This window comes from Chionomys nivalis, chromosome 6 (genome assembly GCF_950005125.1).
Source record: "Chionomys nivalis chromosome 6, mChiNiv1.1, whole genome shotgun sequence".
NCBI lineage: Eukaryota > Metazoa > Chordata > Mammalia > Rodentia > Cricetidae > Chionomys > Chionomys nivalis.
In genome coordinates this window covers 84526439-84538558 of record NC_080091.1, presented here as the reverse complement: position 1 = coordinate 84538558, position 12120 = coordinate 84526439, and positions in this window count along the sequence as shown.

Below are 12120 nucleotides of genomic sequence, written 5' to 3'. Positions count from 1 at the left end.
GTGAAACTGCCTTCAGAGAGTGGAACCTAGTGTTGGAAAGATCCTTGCATGCATCCCCACTTTCTTCCATCCTTCCATCTACCTTTTCCCTCCTTTCTTTCCCCCCTCTTTCCTTCCTTCCTTCCTTCCTTCCTTCCTTCCTTCCTTCCTTCCTTCCTTCCTTCCTTCCTTCCTTCCCTCCCTCCTTCTTTTCTTTTCTCCCTCCTTCCTTTTTCTTCCTCCCTCCCTCCTCCCTCCCTCCATCCCTGTTCCCTTCATTTCCCCTTGTTTCAATCCTTCTTTTCATTACTCCCCCAAGCTCTTCATCTCCTTCCTTCCCTATCTGTTTCTCCCCCTTTTCTGTGTAGTGTTTATGGAGTGGAAATATCTGCTGCTATCCTCAGTGCTAGGACCAGAGCAGGTAGCAAATCAGACAAATATCTCTGCACCCTGTGTTCTTTAAACATGACAAATATAAAACACACAACATGTTAGGTAGTAAAAACCACCACAGAGAAACTGACCAGATGGAGGGAGTCAGGGATCATAGAAATTACTGTAAATTTTAGAGTGATGAGGAAGCTCTCACCCAGAAGATAGCAGTTGGGTGATGCTGTATACAAGGAGGGTAGTCAAGTTGATTTCTATGGGAAAAGTGTTTTAGGAAGACTAGCCAGCAAAGCCAATAGCCCTGCAGTAGGAATGAGGAACAGTAGCTGCAGGACAGTATAAAGAAAGGCAGTGTAGTATGAGATGTGGTGAGAGAAGAGACGGAGGCTCTGAAGTCTCTGTGAAGTTTGGATTATACTTAATAGGAATGGGACGTCAAGTAAGGATATTTGGACAGAGGAGTGAATTGAAATGGTTTACGTGAATGTGATCAGTGGTGGCTATTTTAAAAGTTTGGTACAGCTCCAACCAGCACTCTAGTTGGAAGGTCCTCACATTCCAGGCAAGATGTATCAGTGGCAGGGACCACGGGTTGGCAGTAGAGGAGGATGTGAAAATTAGTTGGAGTCTGCATGTTTTGAAGGTAGAGCTAGCAAAATTTGCCAGTGAATAATGTATATGACATAGAAGACAATGAGACTTTCAGGATGATGCTAAAATGTTTGGTCTTATACTGAGTGGGAGACGATCATAAGCTGAGTTGGTTTTGGCAGATTGTTTAGTTTAGGAATATTAACTTTGAGATAAACCAATAGAGATGGCCAACTAGAGATATAAAATAGGCAACCAGACTAGGGCTCAGAGTGGGCCCTAGATGGAGACATACAAAGCAAGATGTTTTTAATTTTAATTTAATTTAAAATTTTAACAAAATTAAATATAATAAAATATAACAAACTCATTACATTGAAGTTGTACAAGGCAAATCAAAAGAAGGAAAAGATCCCCAAGAGAAGGCACTAGGATCAGAGACACTCATTCACAAACTCAGAATTTCCATAAAAATATTAAACCCAAAAATATAATACGCATGCAGAGGACCTGATGCAGACCTGTATTGGCTATGTGCTTGCTGCTTCAGCCTCTGTGAGCTTTGCTCCATTGCCTTAGAGACCTTGTTCTCCTGGCGTCCTCTATCCCTCTGATTCTTACATTCCTTTCCTCTCTTCTTCTGTGCTGTTCCCTGAGCTCTGAGGGGAGGGATTTGATGGAGACATCCTATTAGAACTGTATGTTCCAAGGTCTTTTTTTCTATATAATGTCAGCTTGGGGTCTCTTTATTTGTTCCCATCTGCTGCAGGAGGAAGCTTCTGTGACGATGGCTGAATAAGGCACTGATCTATGGGTATAGCATTATATCATTTTTTTAGGCCAGTAGTGCTTTGGTTTTACCCGAGGTATCTGGGCTACTTTGTCTCTGTTTTTTTGTCATCCATCAGTGTCAGGTATGGGTTCCATCTGGTGGAGTGGGCCTTCAGTCAAAGCACACATTGGGTGGTTATTGGTTGTAGAATATTATTTTAAGATGTGTTACATTTGTTTTTTGCTGTGGAACATTTGTTTAATGGTGCAAAGATGGGATGCATTCTTCTATGTTGTATTTGTTTAACTCTGTGAAACTGTGTTTTTGTCTGTCTAAAATACCTGATTGGTTTGATAAGGAGCTGAATGGCCAATAGGAAGACAAGAGAAAGGATAGGTGGAGCTGTCAGGCAGAGAGAATAACTAGGAACAGACAAAAACACAGTTTCACAGAGTTAAACAAATACAACATTAGAATAGCCTTCATATACTTTAGAAAGATTTCTATATCATCCCTTAAATGCCCCTTAATTTACCTGTCTCCTAATTCCCTCCCTCAACCTTATCTCCACTCTCCTTCTCCACATGATTCTCTTATTTCGATCAACCCACCCCATTCTCAGTTCACCCATAAAATCTATTATATTTCCCTCTCTTCCTTTATGTGTCTCCTCGCTCCAATGCAATCCTTTATACCTGATGTCTCTGGGACTACAGAATGTAGTTTACTTATCATTTAATTAACAGCAAATATCCACATATAGGTGAATACATACCATATTTATTTTTCTGGGTCTGGGTTACCTCACTCAAGATAATTCTTTTTCTAGTTTAACCCACTTGCCTGCAAATTTCATGGTGTCATTTTTTTTTTAACAGCTAGGTAAAACTCTGCTGTGCTAACTTTCTACAGTCTTCTGTTAGAAACATCTAGGTTGTTTCCAGTTTCTGACTATTGTGAGTAGAGCAGCAGTAAACATGACTGAGCAAGTGTCCTTGTGGTAGGATGAGACATCCTTTGGGTATATGGCCAAGAGTGGTATAGCTGTATCTTGAGGTAGACTGATATCCAACTTTCTGATGAACTGACATACCAATTTCCATAGTGGCTGTGTAATTTTACACTTCCCCAAGCAATGAAGAAATGTTCCCCTAGCTCCACATCCTTGCCTGAAAGAACTGTCACTTGTGTTTTTGATCTTAGTCATTCTGACAGGTGTAAGATGGAATCTCAAGTCGTTTTGATTTGAATTTCCCTGATGGATAAGACTATCGAACATTTCTTTAAGTGTATCAGCCATTTGAGTTTCTGCTATTAAGAATTCTCTGTTTAGATATGTGTCCCAATTTTTTAATTGGGTTATTTGGTCTTTTGATATTAAGCTTTTGAGTTTTTTTAAATATATATTTTGACTGTTAGCCCTCTATTGGATGTAGAGTTGCAAAAATCTTCTCCCATTCTGTAGGCTGAAACTTTGTCTGAGTGACAGTATCCTTTGCTTTAAAGAAGCTTTACAGTTTAATTAAGTTCCATTTATTAATTGATGTTCTTAGTTCCTGCATTCTCTGCATTCTGTTCAGAAAGTCTTCTCCTGTGTCAATGCCTTAAAGGCTATTCTCCACTTTCTCTTCTATTAGGTTCTGTGTATCTGGATTTATGTTGAAGTCTTTGATCCACTGGAGCTGAGTTTTGTGCAGGCTAAAAACTGTGGATCTATTTATATTCTTCTATATGCAGCCATCTACTCTGATCAGCATCATTTGTTGAAGATGCTGTCTTGTTTTTTTTTTTTCTCCCAATGTGTATTTTTGGCTTATCAAAATTCAGGTGTTCACATGTGTGTGGATTTATGTCTTGTTCTTCAATTACATTCAGCTCATCAATGTGTCTGTTTTTATACCAATATCATGCTGTTTTCATTACGATAGTTTTGCAGTGCAGCTTAAAATCAGGAATAGTGAGACCTCTTTCAATTCTTTTATTACTCAGGATTGTTTTAGTTACCCTGTTTTTTTCCATATCAAGCTGGAAATTATCCTTTCAAAATCCATGATTCATGTTGGAATTTTGATGGGACTGCATTGAAATCTGTAGATTGTTTTTGTAAAATAGCCTTTTTTTTTGCTATGAAAAACAAAGCAGTTTTAATAGTCACAAAATGGAATGGAATCATAAGACAGAAGAGTGGAAGCTAAGTTGTCAGATTCTCCAAATTTGAATGGTGAAGAAATGATGAGAAAGTAGTCACAGAAATGGAAAGAGAGTTTCCAGAGGGACTGGAGGAAATGGAGTATGAAATAAAAGAAACCAAGTGAAGAAAGTGACTTGCAGCAGAAGCAGGGAGTGCTACCAATGAATCAGTGAAGGAGAGGTTCAAGAACTGCCTACATGGATGGCTTTGCTGGTTCAGCAAGTGTAGAATCAATGGCTTAATGGAGGATATGTTTAACTGGAGAAAAGTGGAGAGGCAGGATGGGAAAGATTGAAAACAGTGATCATAGATAATGCCTCCCTCACCACCTCCCTCTTGTGACAGTAAGAACTAAGACTCTGAAGTAGACAAATGCCTGGTATATTTTAAAAGCAAGCAAACTTGACATTCTCCTCCTTTTCCTAGAATTTTCAAATGTGATATTAACATAAAAATGAGTTTGAGAACTATAGTTCGAAATTTCAAAAGAAAAGGAGATGAGCTGGGCATACACTTTTAATCCCAGCACAGGGGAGGAAGAGGCAGGCAGATATTTATGGGTTTGAGGCTAGCCTGATCTTCATACTGAGTTCCAGGACAGTCAGAGCTATATAATGAGATGCCATATTGAAATAAAAACTAATAGACAAACAAACGAACAAATGAATGAATGAATTCTGAACAAATGTTTTGGTGGCTAAGAGCACTTGCTGTTCTCCCAGAGGACCCAAGTTCAATTCCCAACACTCTCATGACAATTCATAACTATCTGTAACTCTAGTTCCAGGGGATCTGATGTTGCCTTTTAGCATCCTTGGGCACTCAGTGTTCTGTGCATATACCCACACACAGGAGCACACAATACACATAAAAAAGGAACTAGAATATTTAAAAATATTCTTGAAAAAAGGGAAGATGAAAAGAATAGGAAGGAAAGAAGGAGAATGGAAGGGAAGAAGAAAAGCATGAATGAAGGAAGAGCAGGTGTGTGTACTGAGGAGCGGGCTGCATCCCACTGCCTAGCTAGCTTAACCGCTGAAATAACCACAGAGAAATCATATTAATTAAATCACTGCCTGGCCCATTAGCTCTATCCTCTTATTAGCTAACTCTCACATCTTGATGAACCCATTTCTATTAAATCCGTGTATCACCACGTGACTGTAGCTTCCCAGCAAGATTCTAACCTACATCCATCTCGGGCAGCAGATTCATGGCATCTGCCACACTGTCCTTCTTCCCAGCATTCTGTTCTGTCTACTCTGCCCACCTATGTGCTGCTCTATCAAAAGGCCAAGTCAGTTTCTTTATTCAACCAATGAAAGCAACACATAGACAGAAGAACCTCCTACATCACAGGTGGAAGAAGAAGGAGAATGGAAGGAAGAAAAGCATGAATGAAGGAAGAGCAGGTGGAGAAAGGGAGTGTTGCTTTACCGAGTTAGTGGCACTGCTTTTCATTTACTGTATGATAGTGAACACAATCAGCATTGAATCTGTGGGAACTTTGTTTATAAAATGAGATGCCCCAGCAGTATTTCTGTGAGAAAATTTATAAAAAGCATATAGGAAATGATCAGTTAGCCTTGGTGCAAATTTAAGTGGCATCCAGAAAATGAAGGGTGAATTGCAATAAGAGCACTTATGCACTCTTACTGTGCATTCTTTGTTAGGTAAAATCAACACATATCATATTTTTTGATGGGTAAACAATATGCACAGTTTTATGCTATGAATCTATACTTCTGTGCTAATATCTTAATCTTAAGAAAACAAAACAGAAATAAAAAACCATTTAAATGTGAAGGAAATATAAAAATGTAGCATGGAATTTGGAAAGCTATTTTTTTTTTCTATTGGTAGCTAGTAAAATACATATTGGCAAAAACTACACTAGTTTCTTTCAGGGTAATATTCTGCTACTAAAATAAAAACTTAAAAATCATCAAATAGTCATTAACACTCACTGTCTCATTTACTACAGAGAGGGAGAATTTTTTTTTAATGTTGGAATCCAATACTGAGGCATAGTCCTACCTCAGCTAGATTAGCTGAAATGAATTAGGACCATCAAAAAAAGATAATTCTAGAAACTTGTGCCCAAGGAACAATAAGATCAAAAATTTCAGGCAAAGACCCAAAAAGAGGAACATGGGATGTACTCACTCATATTTGGTTTCTAGCCATAAATAAAGGACATTGAGACTATAATTCGTGATTCTAGAGAAGCTAAATAAGAAGGTGAACCCAAAGAAAAACATATAAGCATCCCCCTGAATATTAACCTTCATCAGGCGATGAAAGAAGACAGAGACAGAGACCAACATTGGAGCACTGGACTGAAGTCTCACAATCCAAAGGAGGAACAGAAGGAGAGTGAGCACGAGCAAGGAACTCAGGACTGCGAAGGGTGCACCCACACACTGAGGCAATGGGGTTGTTCTATCGGGAACTCACCAAGGCCAGCTGGCCGGGGTCTGAAAAAGCCTGGGACAAAACCGGTCTCGCTGAACATAATGGACAATGAGGACTACTGAGAACTGAAGAACAATGGCAATGGGTTCTTGATCCTATTGCACACAATGGCTTTGTGGGAGCCCAGGTAGTTTGGATGCTCACCTTAATAGACCTGGATGGAGGTGGGTGGTCCTTGGACCTCCCACAGGGCAGAGAAACCTGCTTGCTCTTTGGGCTGAGGAGGAAGGAAGACTTGATTGGGGGAGGGGGAGGGAATGGGAGGTGGTGGCGGGGAAGAGGCAGAAATCTTTAATAATTAAATAAATTAATTAATAAAAAAAATTTCAGGCAAGTAATTCTCCAATAATAAATGGAGATTTCTCTACATATGGTTCAACCATTATAGTCTCTATGGTTTTAGGAAGAGTCCAGTTCCTCAGACCAGTGCAGCAAATGAGAAAACAATTTCTCTCAAAGACTCCGAGGTGCAAGACTCTACAGTGGACCCCACCTTCTAGAGCAGAGAGAAATCATTTTTAGGACAAATTGTTGACATCAGAGGCACAAATGAGCAAACTGAAGATAGATCTGTTTTTCTACTAAGACCTTTTTAAAATTAAATACCTCTCTCTTCCTTTTTTTGTTTAACCCCTTGTAGCATGGGACATTTTCTTTCTTTCCTTCCTTTCTTCTTGCCCTTTCTCCCTCCCTCCTTCTTTCCTTCTTTCCCTCCCCCCCCACCTCCTTTCTTCCCTTTCATTCACTTACGCCTTTGGATTGCATCTACATGGCTGAGCACCTGATTAACTTCTCAGTTATACTTCCAGCCATATAAACATCTTTGCCCAACTTCTCCATTTACTCATTTCTTATTCTCTCAGGCAAATTTGCTTGGAAAATGCTTTAGTGGTAGAGATTAGCCTTTGTGTTTGAAGGTTTGCTTTTCTGCTCACTTTGAGAATTAATTTTGTTGTTCTTGGAACTTCAGCACTGCAGGTATTCAGTAAGTGCTGAAAAGTCAGACAAGGAACAACTGAATTTCTCTGAGCTCCATGATTCTGAGACTCCCTTAGGGACACTAAATTGGCAGTGGGCTAAGCTTAGATACATTGGCTATGCAGCAAATGTAAACTCACATTATTGTTTTCTTCGGCGTGGGGCACACATTCTTTTAGTACAGTTATTGTGGTAAGTAGGATTGCTAAAACAGATTCCCCGAAGGTATTACAGTCTTCAAACATAGGAGAGTTACTGTGGAATGAATTATGTCCTGCTAAATTGATAGTTTGAATCCCTAACCCAGACCAGGGTCAGTATAATGACCACAATGTTTAGTAAGCTCCGAAGAAGTTCAAAACCACTATGCAAATTTGTGCCTTGCAACAAAGGGAAGGAATTAAAACATTCCCAGCTAACTTCATGTCACTTAGTATATCTCTTCTGATTTTGTTCTAGAGGAATGTTGGACTCTTCTGTGGACCTCATGTGTGGGTTCATTTTAGATTTCAAACCTCTTTTACATTAGTTTTTATTTTAATAAGCCAAGGAGAAATTGTGGCAGTTATTAAATGTGAACAATTAAAATATTCTCATAAATTAAGGTTACATATTTTCTACAGTAAGTAGTTTTCTTTTGATTAAATTATGCATTGTTCATACAGGTACTTTATTTCTCAACAGAAACACAAGCTACAATTATTTGATCATATAGGCCAAGTGAGTTTACGGGTCTCTGTCTGGGCCTACATTGAACTGCTTTGAACATTGGTCTCCACATATGCAAGAGATCCAAAACACTAAACACATATTTCTGCTACAATCTTTCATCAATATATCAAAGCAGTCTTACCACTAAGCAAATAAAGAGAACTGGGGTAGTTGAAGGTGGTGGCGTGCTCAGTTATTAAGGAACTACCAGACTAGCCAAAGCAGTATGAAGGCTAAAATCTAGATGAGAGTATAAACTACAGGCCTGGCTTATACTCTATAAAGCAGGCTCATTAGTTGTACAGCTTATCGCTGTAGTATCTCTTGGTTAGCAGCAAACAGTCGATGATTTTATCTTTGCCTCTTTTGTGTCTCCTTATCTTTAAATTCTTTGTCTCATGATATGCTCAGGGAGATTGGGGTCAGATCTTTGATCTGCCCAAAGGCAGATAGAAATGCTATGATATTTAAGGGCTCTTTAATTTTCTCATTTGGGTATGTAGTCTATATGTGTATGTGTGTGGTTGTTTACATGCGTGTCATGTGTATGGAGGTCCGAGATCAATGTTGGGTGTCCTTCCTCAAGGGTTATTCACCTTGTTTTGAGACAGTGCTGATCACTGGCCTGGAGCTCACTGAGCAGGGTAGTCTGGATTCCCAGCAAGTCCAGGGATCTACCTGTATCTGTCCCCCAGTCTTAGGGCTGTGATTATAAGTACGTGCCACAGTGCTTGCTCTCTCTGGGTATTGAATTTAGGGCTTCACACTTGAGTGGTGAGTACTTTATTGACTGAGTTATTGTCTTAGCCCTTATCCTGTTATTCTTTTGTTCTGAATTTCAGAAAGTTTCCATGCAACTTGTTCAGAATAAATGTGGCATAGAAGAAAGGATTTCATGATAAGAATTTAGGACTAGTTGTTTGGTGTATTTTCCATCCCAAGCCTTGAGGTTTTTTTTTTTTTAAATCTTAACTTGAGATTTACACTCATTTACTAGTCTCTGGTTTTCTTTGCAAAAGAAAAGTGCAAAATTTTGTTGGCAGTTTCCCTATTTAGTGGCCCTGGTAAAAGACAACCCAAGGAAATTTATGGCCTACACTTGACCAATGCTGATGCCTTAAGGTTTAATTGAAAGGAGGTAAGTTACCTAAGGACGGACGCAGTACCCAACTCTGGATTTTAAATACACTTTATCATTTGCCTTCTGTGTATATTCCGGTCTTACTTTACATCCTACCTCCAGAAAATGTCATCCCTCTAAAACCTGTTTTACAAACAGCTACATTCAATCTTCCAGACGTCGCACCTTATATTATTGTGTTAGTACTAGCTCATGTTGTAGTAGAAAACTAACTCAAAATGTAAGTCATTTCTTGAAGCAAAAGCTTAAGTCTTACTCCTAGGTTTCCATGTTATTCAGGAGCATAGACTGTCTATCCTGCCTCACATAGAAGCTCTACACTCTGGATAAAATTGGTTTTTGACAGACAAAGTAAAGAACAAATGAACAAGGCTTGACTTCTTTTGTTTTGACTAGAAATGATTTACATTACCTCTGTTCACAGCCTGTTGACTAGAACTTGTCACACCATCGTTCCCCCCCTTTTTTTGAGACAGTTTTTTTCTGTGTACTCTTGGCTGTCCTGGAATTCATTCTGTAGACCAGGTTGACTTCAAACTCATAGAGATCCACCTTCCTCCCAAGTGCTGGGATTAAAGGTGTGTGCCACCACTGCTTGGTATTTCTTCCCCTACTGGGCAGGGGTCAGCATTCACTTTTAATTCTAGCACTTGGCAGGTAGAGGCAGGGGGACCTCTCTCTTTTTAAAAAATTATTTATTTATTCATGTATTTTTAATGTATTAGTGCTTTGTCTGCATGCATGTCTGCATGCCAGAAGAGGGCATGAGACCCCATTCTAGATGGTTGTGATCCACCATGTGGTTGCTAGGGATTGAACTCAGGAACTCTAGAAGAGCAACCAGAATTCTTAATTGCTGAGCCATCTCTCCACCTTTTTTAAAAAAATAATTTATTGATTTTTATTTTATATGCATTGGTGTTTTGCCTTCATGCATGTCTGTGTGAAGTGTTGGATAGTGGAATTATAGACAGTTGTGAGCTGCTATGTGGGTACTGCGAATTGAACCTGGGTTCTTGGAAGAGCAATTAGTGCTCTCAACCACTGAGCCATCTCCACAGCCCCCACACCCCAACCCCTGATAACTCTAAGATGTGCAAAGTAGAATCACATGTCTAGAAGATAAGGACAAGTGAGCACTGCTTAGGGTTATAGCAGATGAACATAGATACAAGGTTATGGAGTTCTTTGTTGTTCTTATCATGGAAGTTTTTCATAATTTGACCCCTGTTTTGGTAAAAACGACCTTCCTACCTCTCTCACTATTCACACCTCTTATTTTAATTCAGTTAGCGTTGACCGTATTGTAGTTCCCAGAATGTGCTGTATTGTAACTCACAATTTTGTTTTTACATGTGGTGTTATTTGATGGCAACTCCTTTCTGAACTCTGTGTTACTTATAACTCAGTACAAAATTTCTCATTCTACATAGGATGCTTTTCTTGACTTCCCTCACTCTAGTGTAGACTGTCTAGCTATTATCTTATTCCAGTAATACATGCTATTAACACATGCATGATACAGTGCTGGGCTCTGTACTGACTCAACTTTATCTACTGCACTATCAAAGAATGTCTGGGGAGCAGAGATCATACTTTTCTCAGTTGTGAATACAGAGATTAGAACATTTGGCAAATTATGTGCTTGATGAATATTTGTTAAATAAACGAATGAATCTAGATGTTGTTTTCATTAGGTCAAAATGAGTTTGAGAAATTAAAAAAAATTGACCTAAAAAACTAATAGTGACTACGCTATTTTCTTTGTATGTTTGATGCATGTGTGCGTACAAATATTTGTGCATGTTTATATGTGTGAATGTGGCTGCATGTATGTTATAGTACACATGTGGAGGTCAGAGGTTAACCTTGGGTCTTGGTCCTTACATTCTGTCTTGTTTGAGACAGGGCTGGCAGACCAGCTAGTTGATGAGTTCTATGGATTCTCCAGTCTCTCTCCCATCTTGCTGTAGGAATAATTGGATCATAGATACATACCACAGAGCCCAACTTCTATGTGGGTTTTGGATATTCAAACTTGGGTCTTTACACTTCTGTGGCATGCCATCTCTCCAGCACCTAACTACTCTTTGATGTGTATGTATAGACAGCCAGCCATTCCCCTTTTAGAGACATTTTATATTTATTATGGATAAAGTTAGTATTTTTTAAAAAGAATGTAACATCTAAATGGTTTCTTTTTCTATTTTTTAGGAATAGTTCTTTAAATAGTTCACAATTTTGTTGCACTTCTTGTTTGTGTTTTCTACTTATATAACGGTAACTGTGAAGACATTACCCAAGCCCGTGATGATATTTGAAACCATGGAATTCCATCAACTGACATTTTACTTCATTTTCTTGGAACAAGTTTATGTTGGTAACTAATCTGACTTTAAATGAGGTTTCCCTAATTTTCTGCTATTATGTGTTGAACTGTGTCCACTCAAATATTTAAGTCTCGATCCCTTGTGTTTGTGAATACAACCATATTTGAAAATAGGGTCTTTGTAGAGGTAAGCAAAGTAACACAAGGTCATTCTTTCTCTTGTGCAATAAGTATCCTTACATGAATAGGAGGTAAGACCCCCAGGGAAGAGGCTGTGTAGTGATAGGAAGAGATACTGGAAAGACGAAGCTGTGAGTTGATGTATTCTTAGGAACGAAAACTTTGCACAAAGTTAGCAAAAAAGGCAAGGGAGCATTCTAGCCAGCATCTTTGAGATCGCTGTGACACTGCTGGCTCCTTGATTTTAGTTTTCCAGCATGCAATACTTGCAAAAAATAAATTTCTTGCTTCAAGCCATCCATTTTTGTGGCACTTTGTGTGGCAGCCATAACATATAGAATGCAGTTCAGTACTCAAGCCCTGGCTTGCTAGCCAGTATGCAT